The 16,758-nt window shown below is 38.2% G+C and overlaps 1 long non-coding RNA gene across 1 annotated transcript; it reads right to left on the reverse strand.

Moving 5' to 3' along the window:
* Positions 1–11,799: 11,799 nt before the first annotated feature.
* LOC111550709 lies at positions 11,800–13,923 on the reverse strand. Its single transcript, XR_002734160.1, has 3 exons — positions 13,873–13,923; positions 13,155–13,476; positions 11,800–12,006 (listed from the first exon to the last, which is right to left on the reverse strand). It is a non-coding gene; the product is annotated as an uncharacterized LOC111550709 (long non-coding RNA).
* Positions 13,924–16,758: the final 2,835 nt, after the last annotated feature.

Genomic DNA, 16,758 nt, shown 5'->3' on the forward strand with positions numbered 1-16,758 from the left:
GTGCTCCTGCCTAGCAGTCTCTAGGAAGAGGCTCTCTCGGTACCTCTAACCACTCCCTCTCTGAGGCCCTTCAGGCAGGCCCGGGGGTGGTATAGGCTCCCTGCTGCTGTGAGCCAGGGTGTTGCACAATCCCCTATTGCATTTTCTAAATCCCACTCACACCTTTGTAAATATTCCTTGTATTCAATTCGCTTCAATTTATCCAATTTGAGCGTGCCATCTGTTTCCTGCCAGGATCCGGACTAATAGAATGAGTTTCTCTTTGTAAAGCACTTAGAATAATAGCTGGCACATGGTAAGCACTATATAAGTATTTGCTAAACAAACAAAATAAATGAGATTTAGAAACTTTTTTGTAGTCGACATTAAACATATCTTTCTGTATCCTGTCATACAAAGCAAAAATCTTCAGAAGCTTTTTCCCAAACACAGCTCTCTTCTCTTCAATAGGCTTTTTGTATGTGAAATAACCATCATTCTATTTTTAATCATGTTTGTGGTGCTTTGGTTGAAAAAATTCTGTTAAGTAAAATATTATTAAAGTTTTTTATTTGATAGGAGCCGATGGGGAATTTATATAACTATATTCATTGTAATCGTTATGTATAGATATTTTCCCGTTTTAATACTTTGTTGTCCTCTATATACCTTTTAGCACATGTACAGTATTGTCTCCTTTGATGTTTTAAAACAATTTGGATTGTAGACATGTATGTTTTTCACTCAAACCATCAAATAGGCAGCATTTCACATTTTAAATGTATCTGGTAAAAACAATAGGCTTGTTGCTTTTCTGGGTGAAAGACAAGAGATTTTTCATGCTGGTTCCACTTTTTCCATCCTTCATTTCTTGAATCTGAAGTTCTGAATGTCTTCCTCACCCCCATTTGATCCCAGGATATTTTTCTATTTTGTGTACTACTATTTTTTAAGTCACTTAAACCAGAGCAGCTGTGGCCTTCTAGTTTGAGCTCTCGTTTACTTACTTCCGTTTTGACAAGGGGTTACCTCAGATTCATCTTAGCAGTAACATCTCCATTATTTTAAAATTCTAATTCATTTCCTAATATTTTGGTATGTGGCCTCGAGTAAGCTGTGAAAAAGACAATCTGAGACTTTATGGATCTGCGAGTCTCCTTTCTTTTGCATTTATGTGTGAATGACAGCTTCCTTCAGTGGGGTATGCCAAGGTCTCCAACTCTTTTCCTAAGCGTTCCAGAGATGTTAGTCCAGCATCCTGCAATGATTGCTATAGCAGAATATAGTAAATGTGGTCTGGTTTTTTACCATTTTGAAGTTAAGTAAGGTTGGTGGCTAGAAGACCATCAAACAAAAAAAAATTTTTTTTAACTCCAGAAACGAACGCTTGGAAAATATAAACTTATTTTTAAAAGGTACTATTTATAAAGCAACTAAAAATATAAGATACCTAGGAATAAATTTACCAAAGATTATTAAATCTTACTGAAATACATTTAAAATTACCTAAATAAATGGACAAATTGCACAATCATGAATAGGAACAGGGAGACTCGGTACTATAAAGATGTCAATTCGCCTTCCTAAAATCTATGTATTCACTGTAACTGGGACAATCATTTATCTATATGGAAAAAAACAGATTCATATCTCACACTGTACATAATAAAGTCAATGTAGACTCAAGATCTAAATATGAGAGGAAAATGTTAAGACTTTTAGAAGAAAATAAAGTAGAACATCTTTATTACCTTACGGTGGGAAAGGATTCCTTAAGTAAGATGAAAAATCACAAACTACACAGAAACATGATCAATATGACACATTAAAGACTTTTATTGATCAAAAAACATCATTTAAAAGTGAACAAACAAACAAACATAAAAGACACAGACTAGGAGAAGGTATTCCCAAAACATCTAACTGACAAGGATGAATAAAGAACTCAGTCAGAAAAAAGACGATCCAATAGAAAAATGGACAAAAGACAGGAACAGACATGTCAGAGAAAAAATATGGATGACTAACAGACAGAAAGATGACCCATCTCATAAGAATCAAGGGGCCAGGCACGGTGGCTCATGCCTGTAATCCCAGAATTTTGGGAGGCCGAGGCGGGCGGATCACGAAGTTAGGAAATCAAGACCATCCTGGCTAACACAGTGAAACCCCGTCTCTACTAAAAATACAAAAAATTAGCTGGGCATGGTGGCGGGCACCTGTAGTCCCAGCTATTTGGGAGGCTGATGCAGGAGAACAGCATGAACCTCAGAGGCAGAGCTTGCAGTGAGCCAAGAATGCGCCACTGCACTCCAGCCTGGGCGACAGAGTGAGACTGTATCTCAAAAAAAAAAAAAAAAAAAGAAAAGAAAAAAAAAAAAAGAATCAAGGAAGACTAAAATAAGACACTGTAAATACCATTCCGTGCCAACTGGATTGGTCAAAAAATAAAAGTTCTGAGAATATGAAGTGCTGGTAAGAATGTGAAACAGTAGACACTCATATAATGATGGGTGGGAGTATAAGTTGATACAATCACTTTGGACAGCCATTAACATTACAGAATCAAGATACATGCACCCTCCTGTGACCTGGTAATTCCACTTCTATAGTAGTGAGCTCTCCAACTTGGTAGTGCATCAGAATCTCCAGGGGGCTTATAAAATACAGATTGCTGCCCCTACTCTCAGAGTTCCTGATTCAGCAGGTCTGTGGTAGAGTACAATTAAAGTATTTCTATTGCCAAGCAGATCACAAGTGATAATCAGGCTGCCGGTACAGGACATGCTTTGACACTATTTTAGAGAAACCCTTAAACATGCATTTCTGAATTCATGTATGAGAAAGTTTGTAGCGGCATTTCTGGTAATACCAAAAAATTTAACAATCCACGTATTTGTGGAAGGGAGAATTAAAAAAATAAATTGCAATATGTTCATAAAATAAATGAATAGGAGCTACGTGCATCGGCCTAGATGAATATCAGAAAATATAATGTTGAACTCAAAAAGTTTTAGAAGAAAACGTAGAGTATTATTTCGAGTTCCAAAGCATCAAAACTTAAACTACATATTGTTTAACAATAAATGCACTTACATTAAAAAGTTAAGATAATGATAAAACTCAATATAGTGGGCCGGTGTGGTGGCTCAAGCCTGTAATCCCAGCACTTTGGGAGGCCGAGGTGGGAAGATCATGAAGTTAGGAGATCGAGACCATCCTGGCTAACATGGTGAAACCTCGTCTCTACTAAAAATACTAAAAATTAGCCAGGCATGGTGGCGGGCACCTGTAGTCCCAGCTATTCGGGAGGCTGAGGCAGGAGAATGGTGTGAACCCTGGAGGTGGAGCTTGCAGTGAGCTGAGATCGCACCACTGCAGCCCAGCCTGGGTGACAGAGCAAGACTCCGTCTCAAAATACAAAACAAAACAAAACCTCAATATAGTGGTTACAATGTGGGGGTGTGTAGAGAAAAGTAAAATCAGAGAAGGGAAAATGACCAAGTGTCCAATGGTATTTGGTAATGTTTCCTTCCCTCCTTTCCTTCCTTCCTTCCTTCCTCCCTCCCTCCCTCCCTCCCCCCTTTCCTTCCTTCCTTCCTTCCTTCCTTCCTTCCTTCCTTCCTTCCTTCCTTCCTTCCTTCCATTCGTTTTCTTTCTTTCTATGGTCTCACTGTGTTGCCCAGGTTGGAGTTCAGTGACTATTCTCAGCCTTGATCATAGCTCATTGTAGCCTCAAACTCCTGGCTGAAGCCATCTTAACGCCTCAGCCTCCCAAGTAGCTGGGATTACAAGTGTGTGCCACCACACCCAGCTTGTTTTATTTCTTAAAGCAGGTGGAGCTTACACAATTGTTTGACATTATTTTCAGATTGTTCACAATATATGAAATAAACTTGAAATGATTCAAATACAAAACTTAAAAAGGAATCTAAAGTTTTTCTCTTTAAAAGTTGAAAACTCGGCCGGGCGTGGTGGCTCAAGCCTGTAATCCCAGCACTTTGGGAGGCAGAGATGGGTGGATCACGAGGTCAGGAGATCAAGACCATCGTGGCCTACACGGTGAAACCCCGTCTCTACTAAAAAATACAAAAAACTAGCCGGGCGAGATGGTGGGCGCCTGTAGTCCCAGCTACTCGGGAGGCTGAGGCAGGAGAGTTGTGTAAACCCAGGAGGCGGAGCGGGCAGTGAGCCAAGATCACACCACCACACTCCAGCCTGGGTGACAGACAGAGCGAGACTCCATCTCGAAAAAAAAAAAAAAAAAAATTTGAAAACTCTCATGTCTCAGCTGTAAGTGACTAAGAATATTTCTTGGTTTATGATATTACTTTTTTGCAGTTCTGAAACATGTTACTCTGTTGTGATTTGATCTTTTTGTACTTTTGCTATTTGTTTGATCTCCAGAACATTTTTCACACAATTTAGATATCCTTGTTATTATCTTCTATATCAATTGTTTTTTTGAATTTTTCATTTCTATCACATATATATCTGAAATCTAAAATTACATTTTAAAAGACTCACTTCTGCTAATATACTTTTATCATGTATATTATATCTTCCTCAATATTTTTTTCTATTCCGTTCTCTGTCTCTTTTCTTTCTGAAAGTTAATTATATGTATGCTAGATCTTTCACTATTGTCCCACAAGTCCCTGAAGCTCTGCTCATTTTTCCCAGTATTTTTTCCTTTATGTAGATAGAATTAGTTATATTGATCTGTCTTTAAATTCTCTCAATTTTTCTTCAGTCATTTCCATTTACTGTCAGGCCCATATGGCAACATTTATTTCAAACATTGTATTACAGTTTTTGGTCTTAGAATTTTTATTTGATCATTTTAATAGTTTCTAGTTCTCTGAGATTTTGTATTTGTTAATTCTTTACAAACCTATTTTTCCTTTACATTGAGGAGCATAGTTATAATAGCTGACTTAAAATTTTTGTCTGCTAATTATTTATCTGAGTGTCAGTCTGCATTGATTGTTTTTGGCTTACATTTTCTTTTTTTCTTCATATGCCTAGCATTTTAGATATTATCCAGAACACTGTGAATGATATATTGCAGAGCCTCTGGATTCTGTTGTATTCCTCTGAAGAGTGCTGATTTGTTTTAAGCAGGCAGCTAATTTAACTATTTCAAACTCTAAACTGTCTCCAGTGTGCAGCAACAGAAATCTCTGATAGGTTCTTCTAGCCTTAGCTGGGTTATTTGCACACATGGTTCAGGAGTCAGCCAATGACTTGTGCAGAGTTTATACATAGAACACGTTACTTCCCCCTCTTTGGCTCTCATTTTTCCAAGATTACCCCCTCCTCACTTTCTGGTTACTATAATCACCATGAACCCTGTCTCCTGGCTCTTCATGCCAGTAAGACTACAGATTTTCTATTCATGTTTTAGTAGCCTTTATTTGGCATGGATTGGGACCGGCGTTCCAGCAAAGAGCTGTGATAATGGGAACTTTCCCACTGTCATCTCCTTCTTCCAAATGCAGATTCCCCTCCATTGTCTGCCTGCTTGGCTGCTCTTTAGTGCCTCTGGATAGCTGCTTTTTGTATTTTGTCCAAAATCCATAGTTGTTATATGCAGCAGGATTACAGAAGCCATAGCTTATTTCATTTCTAGTTTGAGTTTGTTTCCCATGTTTTTTTTTTTTTTTTTTTTCCTCCATTATTGATTACTTTTTCCTCTCTATGTCCCAGGGCAGCTCTTCTGGTGCCCAGAGTCTCACGGCCTCTCCTGAAAACAGCCCCAACAGACTTCATCATTCTAAGCACAGAGGCTCAAATCAAATCCAAGGGGCCAGAGAGGGGATGAGGATATGCTATCAATGTCCTTGTCTTAGTTTTATTTGAAAGCAGCATAGTTTATAGATCGGCAGCCATTTATTCAATTCAGCAAATATTTGCAGAGTGTTTATAAGGTACAAGACTGTTTTAGGCCTTTTGGATACGTTGATAAACAAAAAACTCAGGGATCTTTGCCCTTGGGGAGTTAAAATTCTAAAGAAGGACACACACAATAAACGATAGACATAATAAATATTATAGTATGTGGTATACAAGGCAGTAATGTCCCCAACTTCATCCTCATCCCCAAAGCAGTTTTGATTGTTTGAAATCAGTCTTTCCCAACACCTTTATCTCTCTTTACTTTGTTGATTCATTAGAGTTGTTTTCCCAGAACTGAGAAATAGGCCATGAATCCTGAAGGAAAAGCTTTTTGCCTCAGCTGCTGCAGTGACTCAATTTCACCACTGGATGGGGGAAAAAAAATAGAAGGAGCTAAAGAGGAATCCTAAAGGAATAGAGGGCAAAGGAAAAACCACAGTTCATGTATTCCTAAATCCAACCTACTCTCCACTCGCCATGTGACCTCTAGTTTACTTGTAGTGCAAGGATCATACAATCAGGTAGTTTCATCAGTCTGGTACTATTGTTCCTAGAAACTGAGAAAGTATTTTTTGGGGGGGCACAGATTATTTGTGTGTGTGTGTGTGTGTATGTATGTATTCTACTTGCCTTAATACTTGTATTTTTCATATATGTTATATGTAATATATATGTGTATGTGTGTATGTGTATGTATTTTACTAGCATTAATACATTTAATGTATTAAATTCATTAATACATTAATTTACTAGCAATTAATACATTCTACTAGCATTAATATCTTTTTCATGTATTACATGTGTATACGTATGTATGGGTGTATCTATTATAGGCCTTCAACAAGCCATTTTGTGTTAATTATTTTCTTATTTTCTGATGCTTTGACATTTTGGGGTCTTGCTGATCATGGAGAGACTGCCCCTTCCAGAGGTAGTCAACACCTAGAGATAGTAAACACCTCCCAGGAGTGAACCTGTCATATACAAACCAACCAGTCCAGAGCCCCTACCCTCAACCTCCTTTATCAAGTTCCTCCTCTCAGGGACACTATCCCCCTGCCCCACTTACCCTAGGGCCAGGTATCGGGAGACTTGGGGTGGTTCCTGTACCTCAGAACCTGTGGAAATTGTCCAAACTAGCCCATCCTAACTGCCTACCCTGCTTGTCTTTCTCGCAGAAACTTCAATAAAGGTTCCTGCCCAGGCTTCCCCCTCACTCCCTCTGCCTTCTGCCTGATTTGGTGCTTCTTCCACATGGCCTTTGTGGTGTACCCTGCCTCCTGTTTCTAGGGACCCGTGAATATAACTTCCTCCTTCATGATAGTTATTCTTGTGTCTGCATATCTCAGCATCCTTGATTAAAACAAATCCCAGGTACATTTAAAACACAATGTTAAAGCCTTTTTGAGGTATAGTGTCCTCAGTGTGATGATTTTACATATATGTACACCATCATCATTGTCATTGCTCACATTCAATAAGTTTACTATGGTCCAAGCATTGTGCTAGGTACTTTGGGGTATTTAATCCTCATGATAATTCCTCAAAGTAGATGCTTTTATAACTCCCACTTTACAGATGAAGAAACTGAGGTGTAAAGAGGTTAACTCACCCAAGTTGGACGTAGGATTTAAACTCAATTCTGCTTAACAAAGCCATTATTCTTAACAGAAGGTCAGCGCACATTTTTTGCAAAAGGCCAGATAGCAAATATTTCAGGCCTTGTTGGACTTTTGATCTCTGTTGCACCCACTCATCTCTGCTGCTGCTGCTGTAGTGCAAACACAGCCAAATACGATGCATAAATTAATGGGCATGACCCTGTTCTGATAAAACTTTATTTGTAAAAATAGATAGGGGGCTGGGATTTTGTATGTGTGTCAGTTTGGCTGCCCCTGCTCTTAACCACTCGGCTTCACTGTCTCCGTGATGGCAAAGACTCTGATTAAAACTGAACATTCTTCTTCTCTCCCACTTCATAATGGTGCTTATCAGAGGCAAGTCACTGGACCACTCTGGGCCTCAATCCCTCCTTTAATTCTTCACTGTGAACTTAGATCTTGGTGGGAAGAGGAACTTGACCTATGCTGCAGCTCTGAACTTTATAATTCCGGATTTTCAAGAACTGAGCTCAGCCACAAGGAGTTGTGTACCATCGTAGAAAAGGATAGAGTATGTCAACGTCCATAAGGTGGCTCCGTCTGTCTAAAGGAGACATTCAGATGAAAATTGTAAAAGAGACTTCTCTTACTTCTTTTGTCTCCAAAGCAGTACACTAAGTGGTCTACCATGTCATAGCCAATGGCTGGAGAAGTCAGATATTCTGCTTAGGGGAACAAGCGTGCTTACTGAATTTTAGTATGCATCAGGCCATCAGGCACAATGCAAGGCATGTGAAAACCCTTATTTCACCCACAATATCCCTATAGAGGTAGGTGTGGTAGTTTAGGGGTAAAGGAGGAGAACTGAGACGATGTCTATATCCAGAGGACTGCAAGCAAGGGCCTCTCTGGACAATGCCTCATTTGGGAACCTGGCAGATCCAGAAACTAGCTATCATTAGTATGTCCAGTGATGACAAACTCAATTACTAAATGAATAGGCCATCTGTTCTGACACATTGGCCAGAGTATTAATGTATTTATTTGTCTGGGAGTATTCATACCTAATGTGCAGTTGGTTCAACGAGAATTTCTTGAACACCTAGTATGTGCTAAGGCCATGGGAACAAAGATATAGAAGAGGACATAGTCTTTGCACTGAAGGAAATTTCAGAGTGTCACTGCATGACACTGAGGGATATAAGTGCTGGGGGAGATGGTGAGTCAGGGACAATCTGAAAGTGAGTCACACCCCAGTACAGACCTACCTGCTGGGGCACACTCATCTGGAGCCTACCTATGGGATAGACGGAAGGACACTAAACTGGCTGCCCAGGAGATCTATAGCCTTTTCTCTGCTCCATCTTCTTATGAAACATTGAACACTAATGATAATGGCTCGGTGATGCACACGGCACTGTTTGCTAAGTACCTTACATACATGGCCTGGCAAACCAAATCTGCATTCTTGAGTGTGATAGTGTAGGCCTCCTATGATTGAGCCTCAATATTACATGCTAGCTTTTTCTGCTCTGTAGGTACCCTACCCTGCAGCCATACTGCATTGCTTTCCATTAATTTCACGTTCCAGCTTTAGCTGATATGATACCTTCCACCTGGATTGCCTTCCCTGATTCAATCTGTCATTAAGATGGTCTTCTTTCCTTGCCCAGCTCACACACTCAAATTTTCCTTGACAGGGATCTCTCTTCTGAACACCTATAAAACTTTGTATCTCACTCAATGGCACTTAAATCTCTTAAAAAATAAAATCAACACTCTTCGTTCTGATCATAAAAGTAAAACGCTGCTCAATGGAAATGACTCAAACAAGAATGGTGAAATTTTGGCAAAAACCACACACTCCTCTCATTTTAAGTTCCTCAAAGACAAGACTGTGTTTAATTCATCTTTATATCCCCTGGAATCTGCCCACTTTAGCACCAGATTGTCTACTCCAGCCTTCATTCACAGTAAGAATTACATAAGTATTTATTTATTTGAATGAATGAATTATACTTAGGACTTTTATAGCTAAACCTAGAGCTGATTTTAAAAATTTATATGAGGTTTATGATTAATGATGCTATTAACATGTCTTTATTTCTAATATTATAATATCTCTTCTCTAAAAAATTACTGATACAATTATTTTGTTGCCAGATTAATGCAACATCTGTACTTTCTTGGAGTGTCAGGCCAAATCCATCTCTGACCATTTGTTATTACTGGAAATTCTATTGCCTCTATCTTCAGACCACTTTAGAGATGAATTACTTAATTCATGCTGAGAACATTTCATTACTTCAGGTTGTTCACCTTTCAAAGTTCCTCAGGTATCTGCAAGAATTTGTAGTTAAAATATTTCAGGGTTGTAGGTCTTAACTTCGTTGCAAATTGACTACACATTTTTATCGTTAAATCATAAGCATCAGGTGACTTTCACATTTCTGCTGAAGGCATGTTTCTTATTAGGCTAAAGCTGTTCAGTCTGTACAATTAATGGTTCATAGCACACTAAGGAACATTTATTAATTTTCGTTTTACTTGTTTTTTTGAAGGTTACTTGTTTTTTTGAAGGGGGTTAAGGGTTCTAAGATGGACTTATTGAAATTTTAAAAGGTGTAAATAGGTAAATATTACGGTCCTTGAAAAAGTGAGACATTTTCCCCTTTAAGCATGTGATTAACATTACTAATAAAAATGTCATCAGCCTTCCCTGCCAGGGTGATGCAGTCAGAAAGACATTTCGTATGTATGTGTGTGGTTTGCTTTCCATATCTAATATGACATTTTGAGAGACAATTTAATGTAAGAAAATTACTTTTAAAAATAGATTCTTGATGCTTTGTTGTTCTTATTCAATAATGCTAAAGGAAAATTGTATCTTCCTGTACATTTACTTAAGATTTTGCCTGACTACATTTGGTAGCTTATATCAGTGTTTGAGACATAAGAATTTTGTCTCTCTTATTAGATCATGTAACATGAATACCATTCTTGTTGAAGTTTGAGTTTCTGGAAAGCAGGCCTCCTTCCTATGCTTTTGTGGATAGATCATTTATCTTACACTTAAATTTGGTTTCATTCATAAGCTAGTTTCTTAAATTATTTCTTATGCTACTACTCATAGTATATGGCATTGGTTATATATAGCAAACTAATTTTGGCATAGATCAAGCAGTACTTTTTAAACAGCCATATTGAGATATAATTGGCATACCATTATAGTTCACACATTTAACGAGCACAATTCAGCACAATTCAGTGGTTTTTAGTCTATTCACAGGGTTGTGTAATCATCAAACCGTCTAATTTTAAAACATTTTTGTCACCCCCAAAAGAACTCCCACACCCATTAGCAGTTACTTCCCACCAGCCCTAAGCAACCACTAACCTACATTTTTTTTGAGACAGGGTCTCACTCTGTTGCCCAGGCTGGAGAGCAGTGACATGATCTCAGCTCACTGCAACCTCTGCCTCCTGAGTTCAAGCTATCCTCCTGCCTCAGCCTCACTAGTAGCTGGGACTACGGGTGCACACCACCACACCCAGCTAATTCTACTTTCTATCTTCATAGATTAAGCAACATTTTAGCAACACATCTTAATTATCTCAAAGTTTTGGTGATTTCATGACCTTATTAAAACTAATCAACATAATATTCGGGTATATTTTTTCATCTTTGTACAATTTTTATCTTTAAAATGAAGCATCTGGTTTATCACAATTTCAGATCCACAGTTTAATGGCAGAAGTGTTAGGTTTGCCTGTGCTGCCCTTCTGCTTGGTTGGTACTTTAAGAGCTTTACATTTGCATCTACAAAAATGCAGAAACGTTAAGTTAGAAATATGGTGAATATTTGAATGGTTAGCACGAAACATACTCACAGCAGAACAGCTGAGGCAACTGTATCGTCCTTCCTTTTTATTCTTCAGTTTCTTCTCACTGCCTCCCAACACATAAACACACACACAGACACATACACACTCACACACTCACATTCACACACACACTCACACACACACAGTAGTCAAGGTCACATTTAGTGAGCAGAATATATCCAGTGACAACAAGAAGTAGCAATACATGTCTAGTATTGATATATTATTATGCAGACTGTAAAAATAACATGTGCTGTGTATTTTGATTACATACACATATGGCTTATTTTTAAATCATAGTGGGAGTTACGGAATGTTCTCGAGAGATTAGAAGTGCTAAAGCAGAAAACAAAACTATATAAAATAGTATTCTAGGTAGATGTTTGATTCTACTGATTTTACTCATGGCATTATCAGAAAACCTAGAGATCATTCATCTAGCTAATCATTTGTTCCTCACATATTTATTGATTAATGACAACATAAAGGGCATAGTACAAGACCCAATAACAATAAACAGCTAGAATTCAGCTTCCTCGGGAACTGTTGTCCAACTTCACCACATAAAAGAGTTGTCTTTCTTCTCACAAGGAAAGAGCTCAGTGAATCATGAATCTTTTACTTTTTCTTGAAAAACCAAAGCCTATATTTTGCAGGAAAATTCAACATAATTGGTATATACCCATCTTTTTAGGTGAATTAGGCCTTAACTGACAGATAACCCACTTTGTTCTAAAATTCAACAAACTCTCAGAAAATCTTATTCCACACAATCTTTTGAATATGTCATTTGCCATTTATATTTGATGGCCTTAAGAAAAAAACTTATAAAAAGGTATTAATGCAAGTAGATAATAAAGCTGCATTCTATAAATCTATAGCAGCTTACAGTAATCATTAAAGCATGCAAAAGCCTTTCATCTATTCAAAAATATGCAGTGCACAGAATGTCTGCTAAGGTGCATGACAAGTCAGAGTTAAATATATATTAATAAATGAATTAGCTTCATAAATAATAGCCATAATGACATTTTAGGAGACAATAAGTCTGAGGATTGTCAGAAAACGGTTGATGTATGAGCTTCACGTCTCAGTGATTCTTCAAAATGAATAGGCTTTGCGAGATAGTTCAGACCCGCGACCAGCCTATTTCCTTGAATAATTTACTTGTTGTCAATTTGTACAGCCACATTACACATGCAAATTGTGCTGCCTGTGCAAACACCACTTGGAGATGATAAAAACAAATTTACGAAGGCTATAGAAGAAGGATTTATTTCACTTTCTCACCCAGGTCAAGCAATACATGTATCTGACGATTGTGTGTACCCAATTTTGTTGTAATTATATCAGCAAATTATTCCCTATAATCTTATTATTTTTAGCAGTCTCCTTGTGCTTGGGATAATTAGCTTTCTTCACTCAGTGTAAAAACAATTCAACTTGCCAGCCAGGTAGGGCATAGCTCCATTATCTGTTTTGGGTTTAAATTTATTCCCTATATTCTTGGACACTTTGTGTAAATTAAAAATTTCATAGTCCCTAATACTGTACACGCTGTTCATTCAGTGATGAATTAAGGCCCCTAAACCTCTCCGTTTGCTATTAGATATCTCACCCACTTTATATGTTAATCTGTGCTAATGAATTCCACAACCCCTAGCCACAGTGAGATGACTAAAATTATTACCACTTACAGAGATATGCCTTTTTCATTTAAAGTTCAATTCAAATTGCTCGCATAAACAGTCTGCCACACAAAGATACCTCCTATAAAGGAGAGTTACTTACCTATAAGTAGAGTTCTCTGAAGGTAGTATTATCTTTGGATGCACATTCCTGGGTCACGTGCCCTCAGGTCTGTGGCATGAGGGGAGAGAATTCATCGCTGATGGGCAGGTTTTTCTTTCCTTGGGGCCCTTCATTAGCTCTGTGGCCTGTATTCCTGAGGGTTATTTGTGCCACACCTCTTTACCCAACCAATCCTGTCCTTAGCACAACAGACCCCAAGGAAATAGTGGGGTAACAGAACCACCTAATGAGAATTGTAGGACTGGTTATCATCAACGATGGCTGATGAACCAGAAGCAGCTTCCATCTTTATAGAAGTTACCTATAAAATAAAGTGCCCAGTAACTAAAAAAAAAAAAAAAAAAAAAAAAAAAAAAAAAAAAAAAAAAAAAAAATCCAGTTTTTTTAAACATATAATATGTAATTTAAAATCTATACTTTTTTACTTTTTGCAGAAATAGCATTTTCATTACGGAAATAATACATTCTCATTGTGGAATTCTCATAGTAGAAAATACAGATAAACAAAAAGAATAAAAGTCACACATTCCCACCAATGGTCCCACCACCCAGTGACAGGCACAACTGGTTTCTGGTATCTGTTTTTACAGACTAGTTTTCTACTTAGATACTATCTTAAGATGACAGCAAAATCACTAGTCTTATCAGGTCTCTCTTCAACCCACTCCAACCAGAGGTTCTAGGACAGGATGCCTACCTCCTTTGCCCCTATGTCTTCCACTTAACTCATTTTAAGAGTGCTGTTTGCTTTCTTTCCCTAAAGTTGAGTGATTCCCAGAGTTTTGGGTGCTGAGCCCTTTGCTCCTTCCACCTCTCTTTCCTCAACAGAATATCCAAGCAAGTTCTCATCCTGCTTTAGCCCTGATTTACTCTCTATAATTACCACCTTCTGAAATAACCTTCCAGAAATGATGCAGTAAGACACAGAGTGAAAAGCACAGTCTGAGGTCAGCCCCTGGGCCAGACCTCACTGTACCTTGTATACCTGGATTGTCTCAGTGGTACAGGTGGTGCTGCCCTCTTATTGCTGCCTCTGCATTTGATCCTCACAACTGCTGTGCAAGCTGGCAGAGCAGGTGCTGTTATTCCTGTTTTGCAGATGAACATCTAAAGTCTTGGAGGTTAAGTAACTTGCCTGGGAGAAAAGAATTGGTATCCAGGTCTTTGCAACTCCTGAACACGAGACTCTCCATTTTAACTATTGCTCTTAATTGTTGCTTATGATTTTGGAACTTAAGGCAGTTGGTATGTTTTCAGTATTTCTTCTTAAAGATGGATTCTTTCCGGAGGTAAATCTTTGGAAATCTTTTTGGTTAGGGATTCAGAGCTTCATACATTATTTTATTTTGAGGTTCCTTAATTATTTATTACCTTGAGAAGGCTATTTACATAAAGCAAATATTTTGCTTTAGGAGAGTTTATAATAGTCTACCTTTTATAGGATTCCCTGCTTAAAAGTCAAAACAACTTCTTGGGAATGAGAGTTTTCAAGTCTATGGTTAAGAAAATACTCACAGATTAACTTAATTCATTATCACACCTGGATGGAGTATGATCAGGGCCCAATTTGAGTCCTTCCCACTCTGCGCTTCTCTTTTTGCCACAGGGTCACTTACAGCATTACACACTCATGCAGTTAAGATGACAAATCCCATGTGATATATAGTATGGGAATAACATCAACTTGGAGGAACATTTAGTACATTGTTTGAAAATGTGAAGCCGTCACATGGATGATAGATTGAGCAGCCTACAATTAACCTGAGTTAATATTTGGCAGAGCCGGATGGATAGCTCTTGACATCTAATCTCATGCAGAGTGCTTTATGTTCTTCATAAATAAAGAATAATAAAAACAAATATACTTGAATTCAGCATCTTCTCTGGAACACAGTGTGTTCACCTAATTGTCTTATCTCCATTTCTGAATTGCAAATGTGAGTTTGGTTGCAGCAAGACCAAGCCCAGAAAAACGTGAAGTAGGTGAGGGTGGCTTTCTGCTTCTCATCCATCCTCATTAACTCCTTTCTTCCTCCTCCCAGTGTGCCCCGGCCCCTTCTTCTTGGGTGCCTTTGGCCTGCTAGCTCTCCTCTCCTTAAAACGACCTCCCCTGAACCCAGATGGTCATTCAGTTTCACTGCAGTGCAGTTGGATAATGAAGTTTACTGTGTTCTAGCCCCCAGGATTATTTTTGTTTCGATAGGGGAAAACCTTGGAGAAGATATTTAGGGACCAGGAAGACGTTCCCAGTGGCTATCAAATGATGTTTGGCTCCAAGTTCTCAATTGTTATGCACATCTTGGTTGTAGAATTGTTGAATGCCATGTGGAAGATCTGGGTACCTTTTTTGGTTTACTCATATACTAGATGGAGATAACAAGAAACCTCCCTTGGCCGGGCGCGGTGGCTCAAGCCTGTAATCCCAGCACTTTGGGTAGGCCAAGACGGGCGGATCACAAGGTCAGGAGATCGAGACCATCCTGGCTAACACAGTGAAACCCCGTCTCTACTAAAAAAATGCAAAAAACTAGCCGGGCGAGGTGGCGGGTGCCTGTAGTCCCAGCTACTTGGGAGGCTGAGGCAGGAGAATGGCATAAACCCGGGAGGCGGAGCTTGCAGTGAGCTGAGATCCGGCCACTGCACTCCAGCCTGGGCAACAGAGCGAGACTCCGTCTCAACAACAACAACAAAAAAAAAAAAAAAAAAAAAAAGAAACCTCCCTCCTATGACTGTTGTGAGAATTCAATTAGTCAGTGCATGTAAAAGCACTTGGAATAGTTTGGCAGTTAGGAAAGACTCAGTTCGTTTTTAGATATTCTTCCATCCTCGCCCTTCTCTTCTTTCCTGGGGGAGGCAATGTGGTATAGGAGAAAGCATATTGGCTTGGGAGTTAGGTGATCCTAGGCTCAGATCTAAACTCTGCCATTTGCTAGCTATACGATCACGAGCACATAACCTTTTCTGAACTTTAATTTCCTTTAGTTTAATTGAGGGATAATCAGAGTATCACATATGGTTGTCATGAAAATTAAGTGAGATAATGTGTATGTTATGCCTAGCATGGTGTTTTGTACCTAGCAGACACACATTAGTGAATTACTATTCATGCTAATAAACACAAAAGACATAAATATATTGAAATTCAACAGCGCGATTTTTAAGCTATTGCCTCTTGTAGTCACTTAGCTATGAATGTCAGCTTGTTTGCATTTAGTAAGAGTTTCTAGGCTCATGAACCATAGGTATCATTTCCTTTCTGTAACTATTTCCCCACTATTCAAAACAAACAAATTTAAAAATCCAATAGTATATATGGATAAAACATTTTAATGAAGTACTAAGGAGGTGTTAATGAGTGGATCGTGGCTATAAAAGAGATGTAATATATGGCAAAACATGAAGTATATGTTAATAAGACCTCAATGAACAAAATAGTAAACAAAAATAAAATCTAAAAATTCTGTTAAGCAAAATTATGGAGAAAGGTCTTTGAGTTTTAATTTAAAAAATTAGCAAACATTGATAATTATTTTTTTGCAGCATCTTTCAAGTCTTATTACCACTTAAAATAGTTTATGATTAT

This window comes from Piliocolobus tephrosceles, chromosome 9 (genome assembly GCF_002776525.5).
Source record: "Piliocolobus tephrosceles isolate RC106 chromosome 9, ASM277652v3, whole genome shotgun sequence".
NCBI classification, from domain to species: domain Eukaryota; kingdom Metazoa; phylum Chordata; class Mammalia; order Primates; family Cercopithecidae; genus Piliocolobus; species Piliocolobus tephrosceles.